Below are 9,352 nucleotides of genomic sequence, written 5' to 3' on the forward strand. Positions count from 1 at the left end.
TGGATTACTGTAATAAGATGTTACAGGGGTAATAAGACACTCAGGAGCTGGGTTACTGAATAAGATGTTACAGGGGTAATAAGACACTCAGGAGCTGGGTTACTGTAATAGGATGTTACAGGGGTAATAAGACACTCAGGAGCTGGGTTACTGTAATAAGATGTTACAGGGGTAATAAGACACTCAGGAGCTGGGTTACTGTAATAAGATGTTACTAGGGTAATAAGACACTCTGGAGCTAGGTTACTGTAATAGGATATTACTGGGGTAATAAGACACGCAGGAGCTGGGTTACTATAATAAGATGTTACAGGGGTAATAAGACACTCAGGAGCTGGGTTACTGTAATAAGATGTTACAGAGGTAATTAGACACTTAGGAGCTGGGTTACTGTAATAAGATGTTACAGGGGTAATAAGACACTCAGGAGCTGGGTTACTGTAATAAGATGTTACAGGGGGTAATAAGACACTCAGGAGCTGGGTTACTGTATTAAGATGTTACAGGGGTAATAAGACACTCAGGAGCTGGGTTACTGTAATAAGATGTTACAGGGTAATAAGACACTCAGGAGCTGGGTTACTGTAATAAAATGTTATAGGGGTAATAAGACACTCAGGAGCTGGGTTACTGTAATTAGATGTTATCGGTAATAAGACACTCATGAGCTGGGTTACTGTAATTAGATGTTATCGGTAATAAGACACTGAGGAGCTGGGTTACTGTAATTAGATGTTATCGGTAATAAGACACTCAGGAGCTGGGTTACTGTATTAAGATGTTACAGGGGTAATAAGACACTCAGGAGCTGGGTTACTATAATAAGATGTTACAGGGGTAATAAGACATTTAGGAGCTGGGTTACTGTAATAAGATGTTACTAGGGTAATAAGACACTCAGGAGCTAGGTTACTGTAATAGGATATTACTGGGGTAATAAGACACGCAGGAGCTGGGTTACTATAATTAGATGTTACAGGGGTAATAAGACACTCAGGAGCTGGGTTACTGTAATAAGATGTTAAAGAGGTAATAAGAGACTCAGGAGCTGGGTTACCATAATAAGATGTTACAGGGGTAATAAGACACTCAGGAGCTGGGTTACTGTAATAAGATGTTACAGGGGTAATAAGACACTCAGGAGCTGGGTTACTGTAATAAGATGTTACAGGGGTAATAAGACACTCAGGTTCTGGGTTACTGTAATAAGATGTTACAGGGGTAATAAGACACTCAGGAGCTGGGTTACTGTAATAAGATGTTACAGGGGTAATAAGACACTCAGGAGCTAGGTTACTGTAATAATATGTTACAGGGGTAATAAGACACTCAGGAGCTGAGTTACTGTAATAAGATGTTACAGGGGTAATAAGACACTCAGGAGCTGGATTACTGTAATAAGATGTTACAGGGATAATAAGACACTCAGGAGCTAGGTTACTGTAATAATATGTTACAGGGATAATAAGACACTCAGGAGCTGGGTTACTGTAATAAGATGTTACAGAGGTAATAAGACACTCAGGAGCTGGGTTACTGTAATAAGATGTTGCAGGGGTAATAAGACACTCAGGAGCTGGGTTACTGTAATAGGATATTACTGGGGTAATAAGACACGCAGGAGCTGGGTTACTGTAATAAGATGTTACAGGGCTAATAAGACACGCAGGAGCTGGGTTACTGTAATAAGATGTTACAGGGGTAATAAGACAATCAGGAGCTGGGTTACTGTAATAAGATGTTACTGGGGTAATAAGACACTCAGGAGCTGGGTTACTGTAATAAGATGTTACAGGGGTAATAAGACACTCAGGAGCTGGGTTACTGTAATAAGATGTTACAGAGGTAATTAGACACTCAGGAACTGGGTTACTGTAATAAGATGTTACAGGGGTAATAAGACACTCAGGAGCTGGGTTACTGTAATAAGATGTTACAGAGGTAATAAGACAATCAGGAGCTGGGTTACTGTAATAAGATGTTACAGGGTAATAAGACACTCAGGAGCTGGGTTACTGTAATAAGATGTTACAGGGGTAACAAGACACTCAGGAGCTGGGTTACTGTAATTAGATGTTATCGGTAATAAGACACTGAGGAGCTGGGTTACTATAATAAGATGTTACAGGGGTAATAAGACACTCAGGTTCTGGGTTACTGTAATAAGATGTTACTAGGGTAATAAGACACTCTGGAGCTAGGTTCCTGTAATAGGATATTACTGGGGTAATAAGACACGCAGGAGCTGGGTTACTATAATAAGATGTTACAGGGGTAATAAGACACTCAGGAGCTGGGTTACTGTAATAGGATGTTACAGGGGTAAAAAGACACGCAGGAGCTGGGTTACTGTAATAAGATGTTACAGGGCTAATAAGACACGCAGGAGCTGGGTTACTGTAATAAGATGTTACAGGGGTAATAAGACACTCAGGAGCTAGATTACTGTAATAATATGTTACAGGGATAATAAGACACTCAGGAGCTGGGTTACTGTAATAAGATGTTACAGGGGTAATAAGACACTCAGGAGCTGGGTTACTGTAATAAGATGTTACAGAGGTAATTAGACACTTAGGAGCTGGGTTACTGTAATAAGATGTTACAGGGGTAATAAGACACTCAGGAGCTGGGTTACTGTAATAAGATGTTACAGGGGTAATAAGACACTCAGGAGCTGGGTTACTGTATTAAGATGTTACAGGGGTAATAAGACACTCAGGAGCTGGGTTACTGTAATAAGATGTTACAGGGTAATAAGACACTCAGGAGCTGGGTTACTGTAATAAAATGTTATAGGGGTAATAAGACACTCAGGAGCTGGGTTACTGTAATTAGATGTTATCGGTAATAAGACACTCATGAGCTGGGTTACTGTAATTAGATGTTATCGGTAATAAGACACTGAGGAGCTGGGTTACTGTAATTAGATGTTATCGGTAATAAGACACTCAGGAGCTGGGTTACTGTATTAAGATGTTACAGGGGTAATAAGACACTCAGGAGCTGGGTTACTATAATAAGATGTTACATGGGTAATAAGACATTTAGGAGCTGGGTTACTGTAATAAGATGTTACTAGGGTAATAAGACACTCAGGAGCTAGGTTACTGTAATAGGATATTACTGGGGTAATAAGACACGCAGGAGCTGGGTTACTATAATTAGATGTTACAGGGGTAATAAGACACTCAGGAGCTGGGTTACTGTAATAAGATGTTAAAAATGTAATAAGAGTCTCAGGAGCTGGGTTACCATAATAAGATGTTACAGGGGTAATAAGACACTCAGGAGCTGGGTTACTGTAATAAGATGTTACAGGGGTAATAAGACACTCAGGAGCTGGGTTACTGTAATAAGATGTTACAGGGGTAATAAGACACTCAGGTTCTGGGTTACTGTAATAAGATGTTACAGGGGTAATAAGACACTCAGGAGCTGGGTTACTGTAATAAGATGTTACAGGGGTAATAAGACACTCAGGAGCTAGGTTACTGTAATAATATGTTACAGGGGTAATAAGACACTCAGGAGCTGAGTTACTGTAATAAGATGTTACAGGGGTAATAAGACACTCAGGAGCTGGATTACTGTAATAAGATGTTACAGGGATAATAAGACACTCAGGAGCTAGGTTACTGTAATAATATGTTACAGGGATAATAAGACACTCAGGAGCTGGGTTACTGTAATAAGATGTTACAGAGGTAATAAGACACTCAGGAGCTGGGTTACTGTAATAAGATGTTGCAGGGGTAATAAGACACTCAGGAGCTGGGTTACTGTAATAATATGTTACAGGGGTAATAAGACACTCAGGAGCTGGGTTACTGTAATAAGATGTTGCAGGGGTAATAAGACACTCAGGAGCTGGGTTACTGTAATAATATGTTACAGGGGTAATAAGACACTCAGGAGCTGGGTTACTGTAATAAGATGTTACAGGGGTAATAAGTCACTCAGGATCTGGGTTACTGTAATAAGATGTTACAGAGGTAATAAGACACTGAGGAGCTGGGTTACTATAATAGGATGTTACAGGGGTAATAAGACATTTAGGAGCTGGGTTACTGTAATAAGATGTTACTGGGGTAATAAGACACTCAGGAGCTGGGTTACTGTAATAAGATGTTAGAGGGGTAATAAGACACTCAGTAGCTGGGTTACTGTAATAAGATGTTACAGAGGTAATAAGACACTCAGGAGCTGGGTTACTGTAATAAGATGTTACAGAGGTAATAAGACATTCAGGAGCTGGGTTACTGTAATAAGATGTTACAGAGGTAATAAGACACTCAGGAGCTGGGTTACTGTAATAAGATGTTACAGGGGTAATAAGACACTCAGGAGCTGGGTTACTGTAATAAGATGTTACAGGGGTAATAAGACACTGAGGAGCTGGGGTTACTGAAATAAGATGTTACAGGGGTAATAAAACACTCAGGAGCTGGGTTACTGTAATAAGATGTTACAGGCATAATAAGACACTCAGGAGCTGGGTTACTGTAATAGGATATTACTGGGGTAATAAGACACGCAGGAGCTGGGTTACTGTAATAAGATGTTACAGGGCTAATAAGACACGCAGGAGCTGGGTTACTGTAATAAGATGTTACAGGGGTAATAAGACAATCAGGAGCTGGGTTACTGTAATAAGATGTTACTGGGGTAATAAGACACTCAGGAGCTGGGTTACTGTAATAAGATGTTACAGGGGTAATAAGACACTCAGGAGCTGGGTTACTGTAATAAGATGTTACAGAGGTAATTAGACACTCAGGAACTGGGTTACTGTAATAAGATGTTACAGGGGTAATAAGACACTCAGGAGCTGGGTTACTGTAATAAGATGTTACAGAGGTAATAAGACAATCAGGAGCTGGGTTACTGTAATAAGATGTTACAGGGTAATAAGACACTCAGGAGCTGGGTTACTGTAATAAGATGTTACAGGGGTAACAAGACACTCAGGAGCTGGGTTACTGTAATTAGATGTTATCGGTAATAAGACACTGAGGAGCTGGGTTACTATAATAAGATGTTACAGGGGTAATAAGACACTCAGGTTCTGGGTTACTGTAATAAGATGTTACTAGGGTAATAAGACACTCTGGAGCTAGGTTACTGTAATAGGATATTACTGGGGTAATAAGACACGCAGGAGCTGGGTTACTATAATAAGATGTTACAGGGGTAATAAGACACTCAGGAGCTGGGTTACTGTAATAGGATGTTACAGGGGTAATAAGACACGCAGGAGCTGGGTTACTGTAATAAGATGTTACAGGGCTAATAAGACACGCAGGAGCTGGGTTACTGTAATAAGATGTTACAGGGGTAATAAGACACTCAGGAGCTAGATTACTGTAATAATATGTTACAGGGATAATAAGACACTCAGGAGCTGGGTTACTGTAATAAGATGTTACAGGGGTAATAAGACACTCAGGAGCTGGGTTACTGTAATAAGATGTTACAGAGGTAATTAGACACTTAGGAGCTGGGTTACTGTAATAAGATGTTACAGGGGTAATAAGACACTCAGGAGCTGGGTTACTGTAATAAGATGTTACAGGGGTAATAAGACACTCAGGAGCTGGGTTACTGTATTAAGATGTTACAGGGGTAATAAGACACTCAGGAGCTGGGTTACTGTAATAAGATGTTACAGGGTAATAAGACACTCAGGAGCTGGGTTACTGTAATAAAATGTTATAGGGGTAATAAGACACTCAGGAGCTGGGTTACTGTAATTAGATGTTATCGGTAATAAGACACTCATGAGCTGGGTTACTGTAATTAGATGTTATCGGTAATAAGACACTGAGGAGCTGGGTTACTGTAATTAGATGTTATCGGTAATAAGACACTCAGGAGCTGGGTTACTGTATTAAGATGTTACAGGGGTAATAAGACACTCAGGAGCTGGGTTACTATAATAAGATGTTACAGGGGTAATAAGACATTTAGGAGCTGGGTTACTGTAATAAGATGTTACTAGGGTAATAAGACACTCAGGAGCTAGGTTACTGTAATAGGATATTACTGGGGTAATAAGACACGCAGGAGCTGGGTTACTATAATTAGATGTTACAGGGGTAATAAGACACTCAGGAGCTGGGTTACTGTAATAAGATGTTAAAAATGTAATAAGAGTCTCAGGAGCTGGGTTACCATAATAAGATGTTACAGGGGTAATAAGACACTCAGGAGCTGGGTTACTGTAATAAGATGTTACAGGGGTAATAAGACACTCAGGAGCTGGGTTACTGTAATAAGATGTTACAGGGGTAATAAGACACTCAGGTTCTGGGTTACTGTAATAAGATGTTACAGGGGTAATAAGACACTCAGGAGCTGGGTTACTGTAATAAGATGTTACAGGGGTAATAAGACACTCAGGAGCTAGGTTACTGTAATAATATGTTAAAGGGGTAATAAGACACTCAGGAGCTGAGTTACTGTAATAAGATGTTACAGGGGTAATAAGACACTCAGGAGCTGGATTACTGTAATAAGATGTTACAGGGATAATAAGACACTCAGGAGCTAGGTTACTGTAATAATATGTTACAGGGATAATAAGACACTCAGGAGCTGGGTTACTGTAATAAGATGTTACAGAGGTAATAAGACACTCAGGAGCTGGGTTACTGTAATAAGATGTTGCAGGGGTAATAAGACACTCAGGAGCTGGGTTACTGTAATAATATGTTACAGGGGTAATAAGACACTCAGGAGCTGGGTTACTGTAATAAGATGTTGCAGGGGTAATAAGACACTCAGGAGCTGGGTTACTGTAATAATATGTTACAGGGGTAATAAGACACTCAGGAGCTGGGTTACTGTAATAAGATGTTACAGGGGTAATAAGTCACTCAGGATCTGGGTTACTGTAATAAGATGTTACAGAGGTAATAAGACACTGAGGAGCTGGGTTACTATAATAGGATGTTACAGGGGTAATAAGACATTTAGGAGCTGGGTTACTGTAATAAGATGTTACTGGGGTAATAAGACACTCAGGAGCTGGGTTACTGTAATAAGATGTTAGAGGGGTAATAAGACACTCAGTAGCTGGGTTACTGTAATAAGATGTTACAGAGGTAATAAGACACTCAGGAGCTGGGTTACTGTAATAAGATGTTACAGAGGTAATAAGACATTCAGGAGCTGGGTTACTGTAATAAGATGTTACAGAGGTAATAAGACACTCAGGAGCTGGGTTACTGTAATAAGATGTTACAGGGGTAATAAGACACTCAGGAGCTGGGTTACTGTAATAAGATGTTACAGGGGTAATAAGACACTGAGGAGCTGGGGTTACTGAAATAAGATGTTACAGGGGTAATAAAACACTCAGGAGCTGGGTTACTGTAATAAGATGTTACAGGCATAATAAGACACTCAGGAGCTGGGTTACTGTAATAAGATGTTACTGGGGTAATAAGACACTCAGGAGCTGGGTTACTGTAATAAGATGTTACAGGAGTAATAAGACACTCAGGAGCTGGGTTACTGTAATAAGATGTTACAGGGGTAATAAGACACTCAGGAGCTGGGTTACTGTAATAAGATGTTACAGGGTAATAAGACACTCAGGAGCTGGGTTACTGTAATAAGATGTTACAGGTGTAATAAAACACTCAGGAGCTGGGTTACTGTAATAAGATGTTACAGGGGTAATAAGACACTCAGGAGCTGGGTTACTGTAATAAGATGTTACAGGGGTAATAAGACACTCAGGAGCTGGGTTACTGTAATAAGATGTTACAGTGGTAATAAGACACTGAGGAGCTGGGTTACTGTAATAAGATGTTACAGTGGTAATAAGACACTCAGGAGCTGGGTTACTGTAATAAGATGTTACAGGGATAATAAGACACTCAGGAGCTGGGTTACTGTAATAAGATGTTACAGTGGTAATAAGACACTCAGGAGCTGGGTTACTGTAATAAGATGTTACAGGGGTAATAAGACACTCAGGAGCTGGGTTACTGTAATAAGATGTTACAGGGGTAATAAGACACTCAGGAGCTGGGTTACTGTAATAAGATGTTACAGGGTAATAAGACACTCAGGAGCTGGGTTACTGTAATAAGATGTTACAGGGATAATAAGACACTCAGGAGCTGGGTTACTGTAATAAGATGTTACAGGGTAATAAGACACTCAGGAGCTGGGTTACTGTAATAAGATGTTACAGAGGTAATAAGACACTCAGGAGCTGGGTTACTGTAATAAGATGTTACAGGGGTAATAATTCACTCAGGAGCTGGGTTACTGTAATAAGATGTTATAGGGGTAATAAGACACTCAGGAGCTGGGTTACTGTAATAATATGTTACAGGGGTAATAAGACACTCAGGAGCTGGGTTACTGTAATAAGATGTTACAGAGATAATAAGACACTCAGGAGCTGGGTTACTGTAATAAGATGTTACAGGGTAATAAGACACTCAGGAGCTGGGTTACTGTAATAAGATGTTACAGGGTAATAAGACACTCAGGAGCTGGGTTACTGTAATAAGACGTTACAGAGGTAATAAGACACTCAGGAGCTGGGTTACTGTAATAAGATGTTACAGAGGTAATAAGACACTCAGGAGCTGGGTTACTGTAATAAGATGTTACAGAGGTAATAAGATGTTAAAATACTTTAGATTTGTTCAAAGATCTATTCCACTCAGTTAACTTAAATAAATAAAGATGTATATAATATAGACGGGCAGGGAATTCCAGACATATACTATCCTTATAAGTACTCGTTAATTTATACAATCATCTGTACGTGAACGCTGGATGATAAAGTGGTAATGGATCTCTTGGGTACGTCACTGGATACGGAGGAGAAAGTTACGTGTTCTGCAGAGCTTACAATCTTAATACGTCTTGTTGCCTCATTTTAAACCTATCTGAGATTCTCTTTCCTGGATGCAGATTACTATCTGTTGCCTGGAGCTTCTCCTTTCATTATTAATCTGTCCCATTATAACTCTTGCAGCTCATCAGCTGTTCACTCTCCCCAGTGCTTACCACTTGTTTAATACACTCATTATTTTTCCCCTCATTTACCTTTGTTGCTCTATTTTTTTACACAGTCTGATTCTCCTCCCTCCGTTTAACCCCTTTATAGTCCAGTCTTTTGCTTAATTTGTATCTCTCTGTCTCCCTCATTCCCTATTTTTTTTGTTATCCCAGTTTCTATTCTTCTCTTACCTCCCACACTTTCTCCTCCCCCTCTCCCTGCCATCATCACTCCAAAAATCCAAAGTTGGAAAATCTGACACACTCCTGATATCGCTCACTATATAAATATATATATATATATTTAATTTTTTTTTTTTTTTTA

This window comes from Mixophyes fleayi, chromosome 4, assembly GCF_038048845.1.
Source record: "Mixophyes fleayi isolate aMixFle1 chromosome 4, aMixFle1.hap1, whole genome shotgun sequence".
Lineage (NCBI taxonomy): Eukaryota > Metazoa > Chordata > Amphibia > Anura > Limnodynastidae > Mixophyes > Mixophyes fleayi.